Source organism: Mastomys coucha, unplaced genomic scaffold (assembly GCF_008632895.1).
Source record: "Mastomys coucha isolate ucsf_1 unplaced genomic scaffold, UCSF_Mcou_1 pScaffold12, whole genome shotgun sequence".
Taxonomy (NCBI): domain Eukaryota; kingdom Metazoa; phylum Chordata; class Mammalia; order Rodentia; family Muridae; genus Mastomys; species Mastomys coucha.
The window spans coordinates 48,777,701-48,786,552 of NW_022196894.1; the positions used below are offsets into that span (position 1 = coordinate 48,777,701).

An 8,852-nucleotide genomic window follows, 5' to 3' on the forward strand; every position below is an offset into this window, starting at 1 on the left:
ACAGCAGATGAGTGGCAGGACCAGCTCTTCTGTGCTGTTCTACTGAAGGCTGGCTCACCTGCAGCCCCATCACAACAAGGGGGGGGGGTTGTGCTATTCCTCTCTTAAGCGATACAGCTGGTTAGGGGCAGGGCTAGCTCTCTTGTACTTAAGACCACGTGGGCTGCTTTCCTGACTGCTGGAGTCAGCTCTTTCACTCTCACACCTGGACTGGAACACTCACTCTCCACCACCAGCGCTGGGTACTGTACTCCTTGGGCAAGGCTCAAGGGCAGTTTGCTCTCTGAGTGTTGCCACCGATGAGAAGTAGGGCCAGCTCTCCAATGTGCTCTCATCAGTGACAGTCAGGGCCAGTTCTGAACAGACCCTGGACATCCATGCAGTCCCCAGAAGATGCTCCAATCAGTGATGTGCCTATGTTCTCTAGTGGTAAGATGAGTCACAGACATCAACATTGAGCCTGGTGTGGCCCTCAGCAGCAGCTCAGGTTGGGACCTCACCATGGTCCCAGGTGGTGGGGCTTGTTACTCATAATAGGCCACTCCTTTTCACCCTCAACACTCTAGTTCTATGTCTTCATAAAGTGCTTCAACTGCTTCACTTTTCTTTCTCTCCCACCTATCCAATACATATTTACACACTGTGGTGGGTCCCACTGCAGGCTACCCATGCAGCTGGCAGGCCCGTAAATGACATCTTCAGTCTGAACTGCACTGTGAGGTATGAGTGCAAGTTGGTTATCTACAGCCTGTGTCTGAGTGGCATGGCTGTCCGAATGTCTGCCTGCCATCCTCCATTGCTATGCTACTTGATGGTAGGTGAGGCTCTGTCTGTCTATGGCCCACCTGTGCCACGGTGTGGAGGGCAGGTCTGTGAGCATCTTTCCCTGCCCACACACAGGTCTCTGTCTTCCTCCTCCAATGTTGTGTGCATCGTTGTGCTTCCTGGATTTGATTTGATTTCTATGTCCCAGGAATAAAACAGCTTTGGCCTCCAAGGCAGGCATCAAGCTAGGGTAAACGAAAGACTGGCATCTACTCTGCTCCTGACTAATGTAAGAGTGCCACCCCCATCAAGGTGTCTCTTTGCCCATCGCTGAGGTAAAACTTCAAAATCTTAGAGAGGTGTATCCGTTGGGGTTGGGCTTCCAGGAATCAGTTGATCTCTACATTGTGTCAGGGAACAGGGATGAGTTGGAGGAAGGGAAGGGGAGGGGTGATGCAATTGTATTTCAACCTAAAACATTTTAAATTAAAAAAAAAAAAATTCCTAAGAAATTTTTGTTGTATTGTGGCTTAATTGGAAGCCAGTTATTTGGCTAAAGACATTTTCTCTATAAATTTGTTGACCTATAATAAAATCCTGTGTCTTCTTTGTTTCACAGTGTGCATCCAGGTTGCTGGCTTTAACCACACTCTGTGGGGTGCTGAACTTTTAAATGCTCCCGGAAAGTCTTATTTATTTATTTATTTACTCATTCATTCATTCACTTGTTTTAGTGGAACCCACTAAGTAAACTAAGCCCGATTTTCTAATCATGGTGATTTTCTTTTGTTCTGCTTGTCCAGTTGTATTACAAAGACAGTAGGAAGACATTAGAAGTATCTGTAAGTCAAAGAGTGAAATTAAGGGAAAAAAATGCCAAACACAAAAACATGAAAGCTAATAATTCTTCAACATGGTATAAAAATTAAGGAATAGTGAAGATATTTGCTTTAGTCATACTCAGAAACTGTGATGACCCACACATTACTGTTCAGTGTGAAAACCAAGGCTTATTCAATGAGTTTTTCACAGTTCATGGAAAGAGTTGATGTGTACCTTTTCTGGAGAAAATGTTAGAAGCACAAATGGAAACATTTCAAAAAAAAATCATAAGAATGTATCTTTTTAATAGTCACCATAGTGTTTGTTTGAATAATAACAAAATAGTATAAAGTTGGTTACTTGTAAATCACTGTAGTCTTGAGGAAATTAGATTTTAAGGGTAAACACAAGCTTTTGTGTCCTACAAACCTACTGTTTACCTGAACTGTAGATTCTCCATTTGCTTGCATAGCAGCCAACCTACAGTTTCAGCCACTAAAATGTATCATTTAGTATTAGGCTGACAGACTAAATTACTTCAAGAATAATTTAGTGTGAAAGGTATTACAAGTCCCATGACTAATGGATTATATTAGAGAAAATAACATGCATTGATGAATGATTGCAAAAATATAATTGTGAAATATATTATAAGCATTTTTAAAAGGAAAAATCATGGAATAATGCAACGTATGATGGTTTACTCATAATGCCATAAAGCCCATAAAGCCCATAAAGGAATGAATAGAGTAACTTAAAAAAATATAGTGAGAGTTTAGAGTGACATCACTGGAAGACCACTAGCTATGTTATAACACTATATCCATTTGGCTGAAGTTTACTTGAAGCTTAAACCACATAGTTTCTGTACCAGGTAGAAAATTCTATTGCTATGGGAATGCTAAATGATAAAGAACTAAATTTAGATGTTCACATTTGTGGTGGTTTGAATATGTTTGGCCCAGGGAGAGGCACTATAGAGGTGTGGTCTTGTTGGAGGAAGTGTGTCACTGTGGGTGTGGGCTTTAAGACCCTCATCCTTGCTGCCTGGAAGCCAGTATTCTCCTAGTGGCCTTTGGATGAACTCTCAGCTCCACCAACCTGGATGCTGCCATGTGACCACCTTGGTAATAAGGGACTGAACCTCTGAACCTATAAACCAGCCCCAGTTAAATGTTGCCCTTTTATAAGATTTGCTTGGTCATGGTGTCTGTTCACAGCAGCAAAATCCTAACCAAGACAAACATTTGAGGAATTTGAATCTTAGCTGAGCTTTGCATGTGGATATTGAAATACTTTTTGCACCTGAGACTCCTTGAAATCCCTAAGTTTTCCAGGCACTCTGTCTCTTTCTGTGGCAACTTTGTATTGTCATCTCCTTACTGCTTGAATGCTCACTGCTGCAATCATCTTAGACTGATCTAAGGTCTCCATAGTATTCCCTTTTCTAATCAGTGTGCAGAGCATCCCACTCCAGTGCTTAATGTACCTGCCTTTCACGTCTGCAGTGAGCTGTGTAGACTGTACCAATGTACTAAGAACTGGAACATAGCAACTCTGTGAATACTCATAGAATAACTCAAGTTTGAAATCTCTGCTAGAGAATGTTGCTGAACCTGCTTATTGTTTTCACAGAGCTCAGAAAAAATGGTTAAGCCTTGTCAATATGATTGAAGATACCAAATAAAAGTAAGTCCTATATAAAATGTCCTGCTATGTTCTAGGACAGGAGCCAAATTCTCAACCTCTACTAGTAGAGAGAATTTAATCATAAGTTTTGAACAGTTTTTGATAAATGGATATTGGATAATAATATAACTATAATGAATTAATTCATTCACATTATCCTCTTCTTGATTCCTTTTTTATAGTCTAATCTGTAAAGATCCCCTCCAAGCTTATAGACAAAATATTATTAAGCTACAATACTCCAATTAATAAAATATCCTTGGGAAATGATTTATTTCTAATAACATAAGAAATGTATTTCACTTATGCTAAATTCTGGATGTAGTAGATAATACATATGTGCTTGTTAAAGTGTTCATATTTAGTTGTCAGAAGATGTAAAATTCAGAACAATCAAGAGAATAATAATAATGACCTCAGTCCTTCTCACATAAATTCTGCTAAATACAGGCAAAATTTCAGGGTTTTTTGTTGTTGTTGTGTTGTTCTTCTGGTTGTATTTATATAAGTTTTTGATCTGTGTCAGATTTTAAATTCCTAAAGACTTTGGAGCATATTTTTTTCATTTTTTTGTCAACTCAAGAATTTTGAATGCATTGTTAAGATGAAGCCATTGGCCCTTAGTGAGTCACTAAAATTGACAGCCCTGATCTGACGACTTTTCTGTCCAGCTATACACACTCTCACATATCTTGAGTAGTGGCATATGGAAGCCCAAAAACATACACACACATGGTGTCCTTTTGTATTAATCATGAAACCCTAGAGATAGGTAACCTGTGTAGCTCATGAGCTGTGGTCGGTGTAATTTGGAGGGGGCTTAATTAGCAGAGCTCTCTGACGAAGACACTGACTTAATACCTCCTAGTCTAGTCATAGCTACATGTCAAAAACAACAAAAAAAAGTTAACGAGGAACTTGTTATTTCCCATGTTTTTTATGCTAATGCTGAATACTACAGACAAGATAAGAGAATTTTATAGGGTTGTATCAATAGAATGAACAAGAATAGAAGAAAATTCTTTTTGTCCTTTTACCTTCCACAAGTTAGTGTTTTTTAAAATATGTAGACCCTGTGTCCTCAAAAATATGAATCAAAATATTTTTTGGCCTAACTTAGACAAAGGTAAACTTCAAGCAATTACTATATTTTCTCTTAGATGCACACATGTATACCCTTTTAATAGAACTCCAAATTATATAGTTCCTCGTATCTCTGCCATAGAATTTCAGTCTTACCCAACGATGGTCACCTCAGTACTGTCTTTGGATTCTCATGAATAATGAGAATTCGTATAAGCCTGAACAATGACTTCCTAGATAAGACAGATCCCACTGGCGTCAGAGCAATAGTAGGCATATGTTCCTCCTAGAAATATGTTAGGTGGCAGTTGATTGAAAATGGAAAAACAGGATAAATATATAAACTCACTACTTGTAACAAATGTCACACATGGTTTCCAAATGAATTTTTCATAGACCATGAAATTATATGAAAGCTGCTTCCAAATTGATTGAAATTATTATTTGAGCTCAGATGCCAGCTCAACAGATTATGGTCAGAAAAAATAATTAGTTTGTATTTTAATTCTTTATTTTTTTTGGAACTGATAATTGTGATTCAGGGTTTTAACAAATGAGACTACAGAATTAAAAAAGTAACAACTTTCTTAATAACTGTTATTTCTTTTAAAAGAGACAAAGTAATCTCTCAGTGTCCCAGTCCCTTTGCAATTATAATGTCTTCATGTAAAAGAATAAAAATCAAATAAACACCAATAACAATGTTATTTATTAAATCACCAAATACATGCAGTATCAGAATGATCATTCCAAAGTTGATCAACTATATACTGATTAGGAAATCAATTTCTGTGTCAATAGTGAGAACTGTTGGAGATTTGGTTGTTACTGCCTTATATTTTTGTTCTATTTGTGTGTGCACATATGTGTGAGAGGATGGTGTTGAGATGAGGAGAAAACTGGTTAATGTCTTGATCCATTCTGATAATGCAGCTATCTGGTTTGCAGAATAAGCTAAGTGCCAGCTCTGGGCTTCTCCTTAGGAAGATAGAGTAGACAGGTTCAAGGCAGAGAGGCCAGAAGAAGAAATCAGAAATTCACTAGCTACTGTTCAAATGGAAAGAAATTAGTAAGGGCCATTTTTTTTGTGTGTCCATTCAAAGATAATGTGTAGTCACACAGACGGTCACTTCTCTATGACTATGGATTTTTCAATTTTGTTTTTAAATTTAATACTTAAAGTAACACTTAAACCAACATCACAAATGGGGCATGCAATTTATATTTACCAGAAATCTCTTAGTACATTACTTCACCGTTTTATGCATGGATAGTATTTTATAGGTTTCAGAATATGTTGAAGTCATTTAGAAGATGTTTTCATTTTCTCTTCCTTAGAGTTAATATGTTTTCTTCATGCAATTTACCTTGTGTTATCTTCTTCCTAACCTTCACTTCAATTTATTGCCTATCTTTATGCATATTCTTACTTAAATGTTCTTTACAAACATACCCTGCAAGGAAAACCATATACACATCTTTAAAAAGCTAATCTTTTTCCCCTGTATAAAACAGGTAGGGAGGAGGGATGGCTTGGTGAGGGAAGTCTGTGGGAGCTAGGTTGCTACTTGAATTTCAATGTTTTTCTCTTATCTGCACAGGATTTCTGGTATTATCATGCAATGTTATCATTTTTACTTTGGAACTGTGGGTTTTGTTTTCAAAATGACATTAAATTTTAAGCATCACTGCCAAACGTTTTGTCTTCTTGTAGCATTTTGAGAAGGCTACAAAGGCAGAGACATTGCTATTTGTGCTTTCTAACTCGCTGAACTAAGGACTGCATTGTCAGAAAGCAAAGAGAAAGTGCTGGAAATGATCGCCCTGCCCCTTATTTTTTATTCTGAAAATGTGAGGCCTAAAGCATTTAAACAAAGCAAATAGCATCTGTTGTGGATGATCAGGCCATGATGGCCTGCCTAGCAAGTTCAAATCCTGCATATTAAGTCATATCAGGTCTCTCAGAGCAGCAAACTACAGAAGTCCTTTCTGAGCCTCCCGAAAGTGGACAACCAGACCCTCACCTGCGCCTCAGCTGCAGACAATGAAGTTGTGGCCAAGTGGAAGGACCGCACAAGGGGAGCAGCAAGCACCCTGTGATGTCTACTGCACTGTACTCCACTTTCACAGCTTCCTCAAACTAACCCAGGCACTGAGCTACATTTTTGAATTGGAGCTAAGGAAATGAAGAGAGTGCACAGAATTTTGGATCAATTCCTCTTTCTGTTTGGATGGACTGGGTAGCTCTTTAGCTACTCTGGATTTTGACTACTTTTATAATATTGATCAAACATTATGCTTTTGTTTTCTTTGTAAAGTGTTTAGACCAGTTGGGTCAGGGCAGATGTAACTGCTAAAATGATTCTGTTTAAGTAAACCATTTTAAAATAAGTTCCATCTTTATCTGCAATACATTGAAAACCTTGTTTTCTTCTTTAGCTGCCTCTATCATTTAGCTGTCCTAATTAAGTCAGCCTTATCTTTTTTCCAGTTTACTCTACATGAAAGTTCTTTTTTGGATGACCAGTTACTATCTACTACCTCTAGTAGTTGGATGTACTTGAATACGGCTCAACTGTTTATCAATGTCATTTCTATACATCCTTTTGCATATTTTAGTTCAACTTGCTATGAATTTGAATTATTTATCAGTAATAAGTATTAATTACATTGACATCATACCCAGCCACATGTTTTTTGGTAGTATATGTGTCACATTCTTCCGTAAGGTCTAATGTGGGGTACATGCCTGTTAAGGGACTCCTATAGGGGTATGTGTCTCAGGTGTTCTTAACTACAATGGTGCAGACAATTCATGAACATTGATACATTCTTCTGGTTTCTTGGCATCACCCACAATTAAAATCAAAAAATCTAGGGGGTTATAAGCTTTTGAGCTCCATTGATATTTTAAAAGACATTGAGTGACAGCCTTCTATGAAATGTCTTTGTAGACTTTAGAATGTTGACAGCAAGGGAGACATCACTTGTTAATTCTGGGAGACAGCCTTGTAGGGGAGAATCATGAAGCTCCCGAAGTCATGCTGCCTGAACATAATTTACCTTAAAACTCCCCCCCCTCTATTCTTCTTGCAACTCATTTCAAAAAGAAAAAAAGATATGATAATGCTCAATGTTAGTATGCTTGAGTATATATGTATATATGTGTGTGTGTTTGTATGTACAGTAAATTAGTACAGTAAAACCTTTGGTCTCCTTCAGTTTGGGAAGTAGCCATGTAGAGTTTTAGAGCTATGAAACTGTAAATATCCTCTTTTTTTTCTTCTAAGAGAAACCCAGTTTTTGGTATTATTTTTTTATAGTATTTGCTTAATTCTTAGAGAATTTCATAAAACTCACCTAGACCATATTCACCCCCAGTCCTCCCTTCAACTAAACTAAATATCTTGGTCTTTGTCTTTGTTTTTGTTTTTGTTTTCTGTCTTAGTATTCTAGCTGTCAGAATCTTTCCCTTCTTTTTCTGTGAAGGTCCCTGTACCTTCATTTTATTGTGAATGTATTATTTGGGGTTGAGAATCCCACAATCATTTGATATCTGCATTTTGAGTAAATGTAGCTTTCTATATGATCTCTTAGTTAAAGCAAAATGAAGCTTTTTTGATGGGTGATGTAAGTTATACTTATCTATTGATGGTGTAAGTATCTAGAAGGCAGTCGAACTTGTACTACTAAGAAACTGGTAGTGATAGGTTTTCTAACTACCAGCCATAGACAGTTTGCTAGATTTACAGTATCAGGCATGATTTCTCTTCTTTGAGCAGGACTTGGGCCCTATAGGTGACAATTGGTTACTCTTAAGGTATGTGCCATGATTATACCTAATGGGATATCTTGGTCATTGCTACGAGTCCTTGGCATTACTGATAGGTGGAACTATTGATGCTTTCTTCTGTTCTAGAGTTTTCAGGTCCTTATGAAACTGTGAGAGTTAGTCTTCATTTAAGGAGGCTTCCAGGTTACATCCACATAGATATGCCCCTCTCACCTGTCCCATAGCCAAAAACTGAAGGAGCCCAAGGGCTTCACTGTCTTACACCCTGAATTCCTTCCCTTGGGCAGTCAAGCTCCTTCAGTACCTTCCTGTGGCTATTCAGTGTTGTGTCCTTTCTTGCTTTGTTCTAAAACATAGTTTTTATTTGGAACATGATTTTTATTTGTTATTTTTTACAAGCCTGTGAAGATGACTTATGTGCTTGTTAAAATGCTTTACACTATACTAAGTCTTTATACCATGTAATGTGCTAAAGATGTTTGTATTTTCTAACATGTTCCAAGTATCCTTCACCAGAATATATTCCACTGGATGTTTCTCACGAAACATTCCAGTGCCATTATGAAAAGAAAGATTATAAAATTTTAATACTAACCTTAGCATAAATTGGAGATACAATTGAGTATGTATAAAAATCTTATATGGACAAAAGTATTTGATAATAACAATAAGCATTTATTTTATTATAAGAAGATTCAAA

General features: G+C 37.4%; 1 non-coding gene across 1 annotated transcript; it reads right to left on the reverse strand.

Annotated features, from left to right (window-relative positions):
* Positions 1-960: 960 nt before the first annotated feature.
* LOC116086708 lies at positions 961-1,103 on the reverse strand. Its single transcript, XR_004117075.1, has one exon. It is a non-coding gene; the product is annotated as a small nucleolar RNA SNORA48 (small nucleolar RNA).
* Between the last annotated feature and the right edge of the window lie 7,749 nt (positions 1,104-8,852).